Below are 14966 nucleotides of genomic sequence, written 5' to 3'. Positions count from 1 at the left end.
ACATCTTTTCTCATAAAAATATTAGATTCATTATCATCATTTCGTCATAATTGTATTTAAAACATTTTTATCACCAAGCTATTCAACATAATAACTGTTGGGAATCTAAAATTTCGTTTCGTCGGAAAATTACTAAAAATAGAATGTTGATCCATACAAGTCGAAGTCTGATGTCAAAGCAAAAAACACAACTGAGGGATTCCATGACCGCAAAATATGACCATCGTCGATTCGAACGAAACTTTGCAATTATGTTCGGCTTATGAATCTCTATGGTTTTCTCTGCCAATTGCTAAATTTTGATACAAGAGCAATTTTTTAAAAGGGCGTAGACGTTTCTACGTGTATTAGTTTAAAAAAAATATTATTCGATTATTGTATTTTATACAGCAAAACTATCTGAAAACGAGTTACAGGGAATGAATACTTTTGTACGAAAAAATATACACTGAAAAAAAATGTTGTGTCATTTTTCTCGAAATCAAAAATTTATGTTAAAAGTTCTAAAGGCAAAAAAACTTTTTTTAAACTTTTTATATTTTGTCAATAAACACCTAAAGAGAAATATCGGAAAAAAGTTTTTCTAACAATAACTTCATACATATTTTTAAATGTCATACTAATTGGCATAATGTAAAAACTATAGTTTTATTACATAACATAATTCTAAGTACCGCGAAGGCACATAATTCCGCGCAGTTTAGAATTCCGCACACTAATTTGAAGCGAAACGGTTGATTTTCATTTTCAAACTTGTAAACATCAAAATAAAAACCTGTTTTAATCCACCTAGCGGTGCAATTGTGCCTTTCTCAATCATGAACACGAGAATTTTTAGTTGCTAATAATTATTAAAAGCTTTCAAATGTATACATTACAATTTTATTATACATGACTTGACAACTATATACAAGAAAAGAAATCATTATTACAGTTCAAAAATTGGGCAAAATTGAAAAAAGGAGCGAAATTAGCAAAGTCCCAAAAAGTCGATTTCATAAAAAAAATTTCGAGATTACATAAAATCTCGACGCTTCATGCATTTTAAATGCAGATTTCTAAAATTTCATGGGGTCCCCACATTGAAAAAAAAAAAAATTAGAGTTCCGGCTTATATGGGAATTTCGTATGTGACCGGGCGGTTTAGTCTTTATTTCCGGAACTATATAAGCGATCCGTACGAAATTTTATAGGCATCTGTGGGGATATTATAGCTATCATTTGGGATTAAGTTTGTGAAAATCGGCCCAACCACTTCTGGGAAACTGATGTGAGTTCGTAATTTTGAAAGATGGCCGCTTTTCTCGGGCACTTCCGGAACCGTCTATGGTGGTCAATGTAGTCAACGAAAGTTTGGTTGGCCATCGATGACCTAGAACTGTAAATTTAAGTTGTTTGAGAGACATTTTAGCGAAATTTTTACCTTTTTACATTTCTTATAAAAGAAATGTATAGAATTCGCTCAAACTTTCAAGATTTTTTCCGAGGACCGGAGGGCCGAGTCTTATATATCAATCGACTCAGCTCAACGATTTGGGACAATGTCTGTGTGTGTGTGTGTGTGTGTGTGTGTGTGTGTGTGTGTGTGTGTGTGTGTGTGTGTGTGTGTGTATGTAACGGACAAATTCTCATTCGCGTTCTCAGCAATGGCTGAACCGATCTTATCCAAACCAATTTTAAATGAAAGAACTAAAAAACAGTATGAACGCTATTCATTTGTTTTTGATTCTGATGTTTAGTTTCCAAGATATGAATGTTTGAATGCGTAAAAAAGGCGTTTTTGGCAGTTTTTTTTAAATTATCTGCCGAAATTGACAATATAGATTAACAATTTATATGTTTTTAGACAGCTTTAACAAATACCTTTCGAACAAGCTATAGATTGTTGAAATCGGACTATTATCAAAAGAGATATTCAACATTAAATGCGGACGAATTTTTATCATTTCCCATTGCCAGAAATATGACCAAAAACATGTAATCTATTATTAACGCCAAAACGGCTTATTTTAGGTCAATAGTATCTTCGGAGAATTTAATGGAGGTAATATGCCCTTTCTTTTGGTATTGTGCTTTTGCTGATTAATCCCCCTATGAGTGAGATATTTTCACAAATTTTCTTGGAAGTTATTATATCGAAATGATGTCTTCAGCAAATTTGTAGCTCTTACTTTTACAAATAACTTTACTAAAGACTTTAAATGTCTATTTTGAATACTTTAAAAGTTATGGCTTGTTTGTTGATTACTCTTTGTCGCCTATTTATTGTTCAATATAGTAATAATCCATTGAAATAAGCTAAACATTATTTCGATAAAACGAATTTTGTATTTCTTTTTACTATCTACAACCGCTAGAAATAATCACCGAACACTTCCAAGTTGTCTGGAAGGAACTTGATAACTTATCAGTACAAAAATGTTCATTTGTGCGAACCTTCTGACTGCAATTTTTCTAACTTATAACCATCGGATCGATCTGAAACATATCGGAAAATGAAAAGCGAAATAAATAACTCCAAGCAACGACGTAGCCAAGAGAAGGTTTTGGGGTTTAACACCATACAACCCCCCCCCCCCCCACCATACCCAAAAAAAATATTGGATTGAAATTTATTGATGCAGACTGATTTAATTCAATATTACAATAACAATTATCTGATCCGTAGATTGATAACCTGTTGTTGTAAACATCATGATGACTTTTGATAAATTGTCGGAATGGGGTCCTGATATGTAACTGATCTATTGGTCTTGATTTCACAGTTGTCTAATAGCATCAATATCAAATTCCTGCCTGAAAACATTCCAATAGAAAATTTCAGAGTTCTGCAATCAATCATAATCCTCAGATTTCTTTTCAAATTGAGCTCGTTTTTGTAGAAATGTACTGTAGTAAGGGTCTTTATTTAATAGGAAGCGAAGTTAAAATTGATTTAATGTCTATGAAACATAGAACTGCTCACCAAAAAAATGCCTAACTTTCAACATTTGCTAAAAATGTTTTTGCCTTTCTCATTCACTCTAAAATTCATCAATCTAATCCCGACCCGGAGAACCGAGTGTCATATGCCAATCAACTGAGTTCGTCGAGATCGGAAAATGTCTGTGTGTGTATGTGTGTGTATGTATGTGTTTGTATGTGTGTATGTGGAAAAAATGTGACCTCTGTTTCTCAGAGATGGCTGGACCGATTTGCACAAAGTTAGTCTCAAATGTAAGGTACAACCTTCCCATTAGCTGCTATTGAATTTTTTATTGATTGGACTTCCGGTTCCGGAGTTACGAGTTGAAGAGTGCAATCACACAGCAAATTCCCATATAAACTGAAATGAAAAATTTTCAAAATCAAATTTGTATTTTTGATGTCAAATGACTTTAAAATGCATGAAACATTGAGATGTTTGACAAAAATTGACTTCTTTGGACTTTGGTACATTTTTGCCTTTCTCATATAGAAAGGTTATGCAATTCACTTCAAAAATCGTCAATCATGCCGGCCCGGAGGGAGTATGCAGTGAGGGGTTGCTACTTTAAAATTAAAACTAGTTTAAAATTTCTTAACAAGTTGAAAATTTTCGGCAGGACCTGGACCTCCCGGATCTTTCTCCATGATCTGCCGCTGGTTTCAAGCGATGTTTCAGTATCACATAGTATCTCAAGATCGTGGCTGTCGATCCATTGTATGTATGTGCAAATCGTACTGAACATGTAATATTCATTTCCACCATTGCATTGAACATAACCAGCCATGGAATCGTAGTCTGGACAAATGAGAAAAGCACAATTGCACCACTAGGTGGATTAAAACAGGTTTTTATTTTGGGACTGCGACGAGTTGAGACGAAAACGTAATATGATTAATAACGAGGATAACACTTTCCGAATGTAGAGAGAAATTTATGAAAAATGACGATTTCCATTCGATTCTAGCAGGTTCTGATCGATTTTGATGAGCATCTGATTTTTGTTGTATGACCAATTATATGTACAGGTCAAATGTTCAAAAACAGTAATTTGAGGTCAAGATAGAATCATTTTGAAACCGCCAATTTCGGAGGTTTAGTATCTTCGATGAGTTTTACAAACGTTGAACAGCGCATCATTTGATAAAATAATTTTGACGGTATATTGGCCAAGAAGTATTCATGGTGAATTTTCGGAATTATGCCGTTTGGACAGCATGATCGATTTTCACCAAACCCCCACCAAACCGAATTTCTGGCTACGCCGCTGATTTCAAGTAAGTAGAAACAAAGTCGTTCTACACTCGTTCAAAAGAAACTTCTTCGAATGCTGAATATCTATTATAACACATTGAAACCCCGATTTTATCAGCCAAAAATGAACATATGTTTGATGGGCTCTAGCAGACGAACAAGACTGAATTCGAGTAAATCCTTTCTTGAACATGTTTTCCTTATCATGAAGATATGCGAAATATGCGAAAATAAAAAGTTCATCATAATCAGAAATAGTTATCAGACTACATCAAGGGACGAGAAGAATGTTTATTATAAAGAAAAAAAATTGCCCGATTTAGTCAATGTCCCCATTTTGTTAGCCTAAAGTACACCATGAGACTGATAAAAATGGGTCTTTATTGTATGTATTATTCGCTGTGTTTCACATTAATAGGTACGTTTCATTTTTGAAGATTTTCTTATTGCATCGAACTACAACAATTTTTAGGTAGTTTTCAAGGGGTTATTTTATAGACTTCTCCCAAAATTTGGCGAACCTATTTCAATTCGTATACCAATTAATTGGTATACTTAAGGGTTTATATGTTGCAGATAGAGAAAATACTGAAATTTTTAGCTTTTTTCCTACACAATATTATGAAAGCTAATTAAACAATTTTTCCTAATAAGTTTGTGAAAATTATAAACTATTTGAAATTTTTTTATAGTTTTATTTATTATTTAACCGTGAGTTTTAAATAAATAGTGACCATCGCTTCACAACGTAGCCTATTTTTCATGGCTTGCGGTGAGCACGATCTCTCGAATTGCTGAACTGAAAATTATGGAATAGAAATTAATTTTTAGTATTCTTTACAGATTTAACTCGCCGCGCAGATAGTTCTGAATTAGACCCGCTGGTGCCCTAAGACGATTTCGCTAGATTTTCAGAGCACTGTGCACCCAGTGCATTAAGGCAAGTGACGGAAGGTTATCGAAAAGTTTCGTGAAAATGAAAATTCCAGTAATGATGATGATTTTCCCAAACGGTTCGTTTTCGTGAGGTTTTTATTTGTTCTTTGGCATTAGGATTAGCGATAATAATTCACCGATAATAATTCTCCTTTAGAAAAAGTCGATGTCGAAGAAAAATTTGAAACTATGCACGCATGCACTTCAGAGATAGCGTGATATCTGAAGCTGCGATTTCATTTCAACGCTTTTTTGTGAAAAGGGCGATACTTACAAATGTAAACATAAGACTTTTTTCATACAAATGAGGACTTTGAAACGCAACAAATTAACCTAAAAATTTTGATTCTACGATATTGCTTTCTTAAACTACAGCGAAAAATACAACGGGCGAAACTGTATTTTTGTTTGTTTATTTAAAGTTTCGCCCTTCCGCCTTTCGAGCGTCCATGCAAACAAACAGTTTAGAGGCAAAACTATTTTTTTTAGGATTATCAAGCTGATACCAGCTGTAAATAGTAACAATCATCTCTATTAAAAAAACACGGACGAAATCGGTGGTGTAGAACGGTAGTTATTGTAAAAAAAACGTAAGGGCGATACTTCAATTCTGATAGGTGGGACCGAAAAAGTAAACAATCGCCAAAGGGGCGATACTATCATTTTGTCAATTTTAATAGCAAAAACAAATTTTAATTTAATAATTTCAAATACTTTATGAAGTTTTGGGTTTCGATCACTGAATCATGTAATCTAGGATGTAAAAACACAATAGTTCTTATATAATAAAACCAAGTCTGGAAATATTCACTGTTGATTTTCTTTGAATGGTATCACTGCTAGTATCGCCCTTTTCAAGAAAAAGCGTTGATTTCTTAGTTCTCAGTCGCGTTGGAAATTTGAGTAAAGTATAAACTTCAAAACGATTCAAAAAAAATTTCGATTTTTTTGGCTCAGTACAATATATAACCCCTTTAGGAAAATTCAGTTTTCCCACCACAATTTAGATATTTTATTAACAGAGCATTAACAATAATTCGTTGGTATGTCTATTTTATGGGCCATTTTTTCGCTTTCCCATTGATTTGGTTTGAGATTTCTAGCACTGATGTTGTCCTATGCTGATTTGAGCGATTCTCTGAGTCCTGCCACTATCCCATGTAGTTTGTGTTATCAAAAACATCGCGAAGCATCAAGTTCTAAATGTTCTCAAACGATATAATATCCGAAGAGTTATAAGAAATATCTCATCACACTGTTAGGTGGATTAAAAACGTTTTTGCTTTCATCGGAGTATCGGTTTGAATCGCAATTTGCTATATGATCGCACGCCACAACCCGTAACTCCGGAACCGGAAGTAGGATCGGCATAAAATTAAATAGCTGTTTACGGGGACGCAACATCTTTCATTTGAGACTAAGTTTGGTTGAATCGGTCTAGCCATCTCCGAGAAACCGATGTGACTGTTATTCTAAATTTTGATACTTCCGCCAGGGCTTCCGGAACCGATGATGGTGGCCAATGTGGCCAAAGAGACTTTGAATGGCGGTTAGTGACCTAATACTACAAATCGAAGTAGTTGTGGTTACATTTTGGATTTTTTTTACCTTTATACATTCATTGCAGAATTTATTAAAATCGACATTTTCTACGTGATCATACTCATCACCCTGTAAATCCGGAACCGGAAGTCGGATCCATTAGGAATTCAATAGCAGCCTATGAGATTTTTTTTATTGATTGGATTTACGGATTTTTTTTATTGATTGGACTTCTGGTTCCAGAGTTACGGGTTGAAGAGTGTGACACAGAAAATTTCCCTATAAACTGAAATGAAACTTTTTCAAAGGGAGGAGTAAGGGAAAATTTCAAAATCGAATTTGTATTTTTGATGCGAAATGGCTTGAAAATGCATGAAACGTTTAGATTTGATGTAATCTCGAAAAAAAAATTACGAAAATTGACTTTTTTGACTTTGGCACATACAAAGGTTATGCAATCACTCTAAAAATCGTCAACCCAATCCCGGCCCGGAGAGTATGTCGTGAGAGGTTGCTACTTTAAAAGTAAAACTAGTTTAAAATTGCCAAACAAGTTGAAAATGTTCGCCAGGGTCTGGACCCCCCGGGTTTTCCTCCTTGATCCACCGCTGGTTTCAAGCGATGTTTCAATGTCGACACATAGTATCTCAAGACCGTGGCTGTCGATCCATTGTATGTATGTGCAAATCGTACTGAATATGTAATATGCATTTCCATCATTTTATTGAACATAACCAGCCATGGAATCGTAGTTTGGACATATATTTTACGTCTTTAAAACGGTAAACATTAGATTGGTTACTTTTTATGATGGGCTAACGCGAATAACTTATAAAAAGGGCATAATTACACGAATTTATTTTTTGCTGGAACAAAATTCTAAATATCTAAAAAACTATCGCGTTTCGGAAGATTTTTGTTAAATGCATTTTGATTTAAAATGATACTTAGAATTATATTCTGTAATAAAATTACTGTTTTGTATGCCAATTAGAATGACATTTAAAAACATGTAAAAAGTAATTGTTACAAAAATTTTTTTAACCGCGCAATGACATATAAAATGTTTCTTTTCTATTTAGGCTTTTATTTACAAAATAGAAAAAAATTTAAAAAATGGGCTGTTTCAATTTTTTACACAACTTTTCGTTTGTGTAAAAAATGACACAAAAAAATTTCAGTGTATATTTTTTACGTACAGAAATATTTATTCCCTGTAATTCGTTCTCACATAGTTTTGTTGTATAAAATACGGTACTCGAACATTTTTTTTCGAAAAGGTTGCAGGTAATAACTTTTACGCTCTTTTAAAAAATTGCTCTTGAGTCAAAATAATCTTATTGACTGTGGAAATCACGTGTGGAATCACGATTTTCGGACGGATGTTCGTGGAATTCCTCAACTTTTGAAGCAAAATGTTGATAGCTTGGTAGTGATAAATAAGTCTTGAAAAATAATTTTTTTCGGCGACAATTCTTCAAACCAAAAACCATCCTTGGGACTTTGAACATTTTTTTTGACCAACGAATTTTTCAAACGAACTGAACTGTGCAACAGAACAAACATCAAAAGTTTAGGGTTTCTAATAAACCATTGTGAAGAAAAACGTCCATACATAATGTGGTTTTAATCTGTGAAGCTACCAGGCTCGCGCGCGATGTTTTCACGTTTTTTTTAAAAGAAAGGTGTAGAAATCCTCAAACTTTGAAGATTATTTCCGAGGCGCGGAGAGCGGAGTCTTGCGAACCAATCAACTCAGCTCAATAAATTGAAGCAATGTCTGTTATCAAGAAGGATTATTAAACAAACATTGCTACCTGGTGCCTCGTAGTTGTATCGCATTCATACTGCAGTAGTTTGTAGTACCGACTAACCCTAAACCTCTTTTTATCACAATCCTCATTCATGTTTTCTCCATTGATACTTTTTCTATTCTTTCTTGGTAGTACTCATTTCTGTTTATCTACTAGCTGGCGCTGAGAATTCCTTAGCAGCGGTATTTCTCTCGATACCGATGCCCGTTTTCGTTAGCCATTTTGCTCTCAGTCACTCCGACGGAGAGATCATCGGTAGTGAAATTTCTCCTGGCAACGATATCCCGATGTTGATTTCATTAACGGCATGTTTCTAGAGTGGCTGAACTCAAATGACTTTTTATGTTTCTAACGGCTCGCAGTAATTTTACCCTTCAAGAAATTTTGAAAAGTAATTCGAAACCCCCATAGGAGGGGTCTGAACCCCCAAAACCCTCCCATTGCGCACGGGCCTGGAAGTCACGTTTCGATTTATTTTAAATAACATCCAAAACATTTGTTTTTCAATTTGGATTTGGAGAGGGGTGGATCGTATTGTTGGCTACGTCCTTGCGCCATCCCAATTACTACATGTCAAACTTTGGCTCAGTCAATGTCGAGTAGAATCCAATGCTTAATAAGAAATAATGCCTACCAAATACTTTAGACTGCATTATTAAATAATTTAATCCATTTTTTACAATAGTGCTCCAAACTAATCATATTGTGTTTTCGCCCATTTTTCGAAGTTCAAATATATTTCTCTGAATTTCAATGTAAAGGCGGTGGATATGTGCTATCCTCGTGTTATTCATAAAAAGCAGTAATAAACTAATTGATTTGAATAAACGTAATTCGATACTCAACGAAAGAAAAATACAAAATGACTAATTTTACATTTTTGTATAAGAGTGTCTAATTATTTTGTCCCGGCACTGTATATGTACAACACAAATCAATAACTTGTCAAACAATAAGAAAAACATGGCTAAATCAGCACTGCTATTTGCGGAAGACCCTGCATATCCACCCTTCCATCATGCTAAGACCAGTTGGAAAATATCCTTTCAAATCGTTTATCATCATGTACATATTGCAGATCCACAGATATACAGTAACGTAATGCTATTTAGTTATATAAACTCGGTAAAGAAAAAAAAAAACAGGAAACCAGAAAAATGTGGAGCAGTTGGATCGATGCCAATGGTTTCCGTCGTGCTGTTCAAACAGTCCAATTCATTATAAGATCTTCATAGACCACGTACATCACGAAGACAGTTACTGATGAATCGATCCAACATTTCGATCGACATTTCATTAGACATCGTTACGATTATTGTATCTACGGCTGGTTACCCAACACAGTAAACAGTCAAAAGAACAAAGTAGTATCATCACTTACCGCAAACAAAGCTATAAGACTATAGAGAGCATTTAACAACGATGACACCAATTTCCCAAGTAGCGCTCTCCTGCTGCGTGCTTCACTCGAAACTGTTTTCCAACTTCTTTTGTTTTAATTCGCTAATTGCCACTGCACATCCACTTGCGAAGAGCAACGAAGCGAAGCTAATACAATGGGGCACCACTTGTGTTCACTACTCTCGAAAACTCACTAGTAGATGGGGGTTGATTTTCCGCACTCGTCGTTTCGATTCGTTCAGATGGAAATATGCGACTTAATTCGGTTGACAGATGGCACTGTGACGCTTTGCTCTGAATTAATTCGTCAGTGCGAGCTATTAAAAGCACACTTACGTGGAAGATGCCACCGATACGATGTCAAAGGTCGAGAAAATGTTTGTCTTGCTGTACGTTTCTATTTGCTTACACAATCTCGAGAGGTGAACTGACCGAACGACGAGGGCACAGTTACGGCTATGCTTCCACACACCACATTCACTAACTGTCTCTTCGCACTGGGAAAAGGATGATTCCGGTGGCTGGAAGCGCTCCGGCGACGACGGTCTCAGTTCCCAGAATAGTTCCTTCGACGGTGTCTGCGAGAGTCGAGGAGAAAGCACGAGAGATCTCTATCAGCACCGTAGTGTTGGTACTAAGAGAGTACGCCAAGATGTATCAGATATCAGGAAAAAATCCACAATAGTCGTTTTTTTGTTCTGCTTAGATACTTTTCTGGAATTTATTTCTGCTGATGCTGATAACGATTTTGCTGCTGTTGCCACCGCTATTGCTGAGGAAAAAGGAAAAAGTGTAACGCAAATTGTCTTGTTCTATTTTCAGCAGTTCCGTATCTTTGGTTATCTTCCTCCTTCGGTGATCCCAGTGGGCGATGAGTGGGATGGGGTGCTCTAGGTTCTACTACACAATACACGTATCTTTTACGAGCAAAGTTCACCGAGAAAGAAAAACTCTGCTAATTTTATTTGAGTTTTTGATTTTCCCTCTCTTTATATTTTCCCTAGTCCACTTACACTCGTCGCAGCTGTCGCCGAGGTTCAGTTTTTCCTTTACTGCTGTTATCTGTCGTCCTTCGCGTTTCCGTGCAGCCTTCCGTTACTCACTCTTTTTTTCTCTTTCACCTATCTTTGACTTCTGTACCCTATGTGTGTTATTTTGAAAGTCAAAAATATCAAATTTTCATCAGTTCCAGCATCGATTTTCCTAAAGTGCCTTATTATCTCTTTTCTTTACTATCATACGAAAACTATCTGCATTTTTTTCTTCTACGTCACACATCAGTGCGTTGCACTGCACTACAGCTGAAATTTAATAAAGAATTGCAATTAATCCACAGAATATACCGCAGAAAAATCTCATTCCTCTAGCAACGTTTTCGCTCACTTCTTTTTTTTCAAGGATATCGCTTTCCCCCAGCGAGGCTGTAACGACTGGGACAAATCAATTACCCTTTCCTAATGCTATGTCGCACAAGAAATGATTAGAAAACTTTCGATTCACGTTGAACACCTTCCACTGTTACTGGTTATCACATGGAAAAAGTTTTTCAATCCAACACCTAAGAATACAGGATTATCCTTTGAGACAACTCATTGCGGCACCGACATGCGATTCGGAAAAGTTTCAAGCTCATACTACCAGCAGCTCGCACGGACGAAAAGCTCGGAACTGAGATGGAAATTCTATCGGGAAAAAAATAGTCGCATTGTAAGGTATTTCTATGCTCACCAATACACTCTCCCACTCGCGGGTTACGATTTTATGTTTTTTTTTCGATTTGTCGGTTGCTCGTGCTCCTGAACTTTGCCTGCTGTCAAGAGTCGGATCGAGCCTGATATCTTCTGCACGCGATGGTAGTGGGAAATGGGCCAGCAGTGTGCAAGGACCAATTCCGTTATTATTTTTTGTCGTGAGAGCGGATTTGGCGCATGATTTTATTGTTTTCAATACTGTTGTTGTGCTGCACGCTGAACAGTACCTCTACTATGTTTACTCACTCATACCTACAGAAAAATGGTTTTATTTATGTGACGATTCCGCAAACCTGAGAGAGAGAGCGAGAAATAGACAAGAGTTTGGGGGCAAACATTCTGTATCGGTATGTGCGTCCCGACACTCGGGGCGCGCGGCAACGTGCCAATTAAAGCGAGGGGAAATTCAGTCAATGACGTCATTGCTGGGAGGGAGGTTTTCCTGCAGAGCTTTCTTCGGAAGCAACAAGAGACAGGAATCACATGGGTTCGAGCTTTTATCAAAAGTTTAGCTGGCAATAAGTTTGTGGGGTTGAAGTACTAGCTATTGATTATCTGGTATTCACGACGCAGTAGTATTGACTGTTCACAAAAGCACAATCGCTGCATTTATTCTAAAGGCGAAAACACTGGTTTATGTGGTTGTGTTTCTATGTGAGAATGAGGTCACTGATTTCTTTAGGGGTCCTAAATTCTTTGGCCATATTGCATAAACTGAAGAGATAAAATAATTATATACGAGCAAAAAAACAAAATTGAACGCTTATGCGTGTTAGTGTACATGCAATCAATTTGCCATTGACCAGAAGTACATTTATGGACTGCGATTGTCTGCACCTACTTATTTTTTTTTTTAATCTAAAGTTTTATTTGAAACGGCTCAATGCGTTAGCACAACTGAGCCGTGGGTCTTCTAATTTTTTTACAATAAGTAAAAATTAAAAAAAAATCTACGAATGTCGGTCTGCCAGATCTTGTTGACGCAGTTTGCTGCTGCGTGTTGAGATATTTTTCCTTGACGGTGAAGCCGCTTGGGGGTCATTCAGTCTACCTTCTCTCGCGTTATTGTTCCCGTCCATGCCGTCATCGGGACTGCTTTCTTGCTGTTCACGATCAGAGGTTCTTATTTGTTTCTTGCTCTTACGGGTCGCTGTTGTATATTCGTCTTCATCGGTATTTGCTTCTTTATTGGCGATGCTAGTTCTTGGTTTGGGAGCGGTTGTCGTGGTCGTTGTACCTGTATTATTGGTTAATTGGATCGTTGTTTTCGGTTTATCTGAAGGTGTCGGTAGCTGCTTGTTAGGCTTGTTGGCTGTAGTAGATGAGTTTTGACTAGTTGCTTCGGCGCATATTTTTCCGTAGTGGGCTGTATGGTTACAGAATTGGCATGTTGGGGTCTGCCCGGGATATGTGATTAACGTTGTTTGCTTATAGGTCACGCTATCCTTCGATGATTTGCATTCGATAGTCATGTAAGAAGGTATTGGTTTAGTCACTCGCATCCTCACACTACGAACGCCGGGGGGGGGGAGGGGAAATTTCTCCAGGTGTCATTTGTAATTCTACTTCTCCATATTGCGACATGATGCGTTTGATGAAATCTTTCTTCGCGCGGGGCCAAATCATGGTTACGCACGTCCACCATGTCGTTTTCCATATGTACTGGGATCTTGATTCTGGTGTTATTAAATTCGACCTCGTGTTGCATGTTGTTCTTTTCAATGAAGTTTTCTGCCTGTTCCAAGCTTCTAAACGTGATAAAAACACAGTTTTTTAACTTAATGTAGCTGAATGTACGTAGCTTCAGCGAGATTAAGCTCCATTTTCACTTTAACTAATTGTTCCACTTCCTGAACTGTGGGTCTAACACGAGTTTTATTAAAGTTGATCGAAATCGTGTTATCCCGTAGCACAGGCACTTTTGTTTCATTTGGCAAACTCATTTCACTCCGCAGCCAGGGGCAACGATACAATTTGTATGTGCACTGATATAGAACAATAGCTAGCTTGATTCACTGGTGCCTATGGCCTGCTACAGCGTAGCGATTTTTTTGCTTCTGCTTTGTGCGACGTCAGAAGATAGACTGGTCTGCACCTACTTATAGATATAATTATTATATCCATAGATGGAAACATGCTTAGCCCAGAAGATGGCACTACTAAACATCCAAACTTGTATTCACACATTGTGAGATCTCTTTAATATACTACAAGCCCCGCACGAATACATCCACGCATTCAAAGTGATCCAAATAACACTGGTTCCACGAACAAAAATGTGCATGAAAAATATCGCGATTTCGTTAACTGAACTATTTAGGAAAATCGTCACCATGCTCCCGAAATCATAAGTAAAAAATCTCGTATGCATGAATTTATAGGATGCTCGGTCATCCGTAGAAGCTGTGCTTCTTTCTTCGCTTTCAGCTTAGATAAGCCCTGTAGGGTCGACAGACCTGTAGCGTGGTCTTCTGGCGCCCTCGGCGCAGTCTAAGTCTTGCGCCCTTTGCGGCATTTGTCTAACCATGTTATCAATATAAAGCATCAAAAACATTATAGTTCTGCGAAATCTTAAACATAAGTTCGAGGCAGATTTGATTCTAATATCATTTAAAATCAGGTATTTAAAGGTTACGGATGGAGCATTTTGACATAGGACTACGTCTTTGTTTTTGATATAGGGGTGCACGTTGCAAATTCTACAAAAATGGTATGTAACGAAAAGTGGTCCAATTTTAAACGCATATAATTCAGCCATCTCACCATAAATTTTCAAATTTTTTGCGCATATCGCCCCGAAATACTTCTAAGAATAGATTCCAATAGATAAACCCAAAAATTTTTGATATCATGGCATTAAAAATTTAAATAATGAACAACCTAGTCAAAATATCGCGCATTTACAACAATCAAGGCCCGTTTTGGTAGAACAACGTTAGCGCGAGCCCTGCTAGACTCATGTTCTCAGCACTGTCTAGGGGAGAGTGAGGACACTTGATCCTTGGGGATATTTGATTCCCTTGCCATATCTCATAATCTATACGCTTAAAGTTATCACAATATTAAAAGAAAACGAAATATTTGGTCGTTCATGATGTTTAAAAAAACAATCCGATGTATTACATTTGGTTTGGAAAAGTTATATAATATTTTAGAAAATATGTGTTCAAATCCATCTCGAAGATCTTTTTACAAATTTTTTAACGGTTGTATGTGATCATCGAAGTAATTCTATTTGAGTATTTTCAAGTATGATTACTTTCTAAGGGCATTTGTCTAGAAAAACACGTTTTTCGAATAAAA

At 36.5% G+C, this 14966-nt stretch overlaps 1 protein-coding gene across 11 annotated transcripts in view; it reads right to left on the bottom strand.

Moving 5' to 3' along the window:
* LOC131683775 (acetylcholinesterase) overlaps positions 1-14966 on the bottom strand; it is a 403722-nt gene that overhangs the window by 165264 nt on the left and 223492 nt on the right. The window contains exons 1-3 of one of the 11 annotated variants that reach the window (XM_058966060.1): positions 11361-11552; positions 10926-11213; positions 9893-10684 (exon numbers count right to left, since the gene is read on the bottom strand). The exons of 2 other annotated variants lie outside the window; for them this stretch is intronic. The gene's annotated coding sequence lies outside the window, so the exon portion shown is untranslated. Of the gene's footprint in view, positions 1-9892; positions 11214-11295; positions 11563-14966 lie in introns of those variants that run through there. 8 more of the 11 variants (XM_058966066.1, XM_058966070.1, XM_058966069.1 and 5 more) reach the window with 8 other exon arrangements.

Source organism: Topomyia yanbarensis, chromosome 2, assembly GCF_030247195.1.
Source record: "Topomyia yanbarensis strain Yona2022 chromosome 2, ASM3024719v1, whole genome shotgun sequence".
Classification (NCBI taxonomy): Eukaryota; Metazoa; Arthropoda; class Insecta; order Diptera; family Culicidae; genus Topomyia; species Topomyia yanbarensis.
This window is presented reverse-complemented; position numbering and strand designations above follow the sequence as displayed.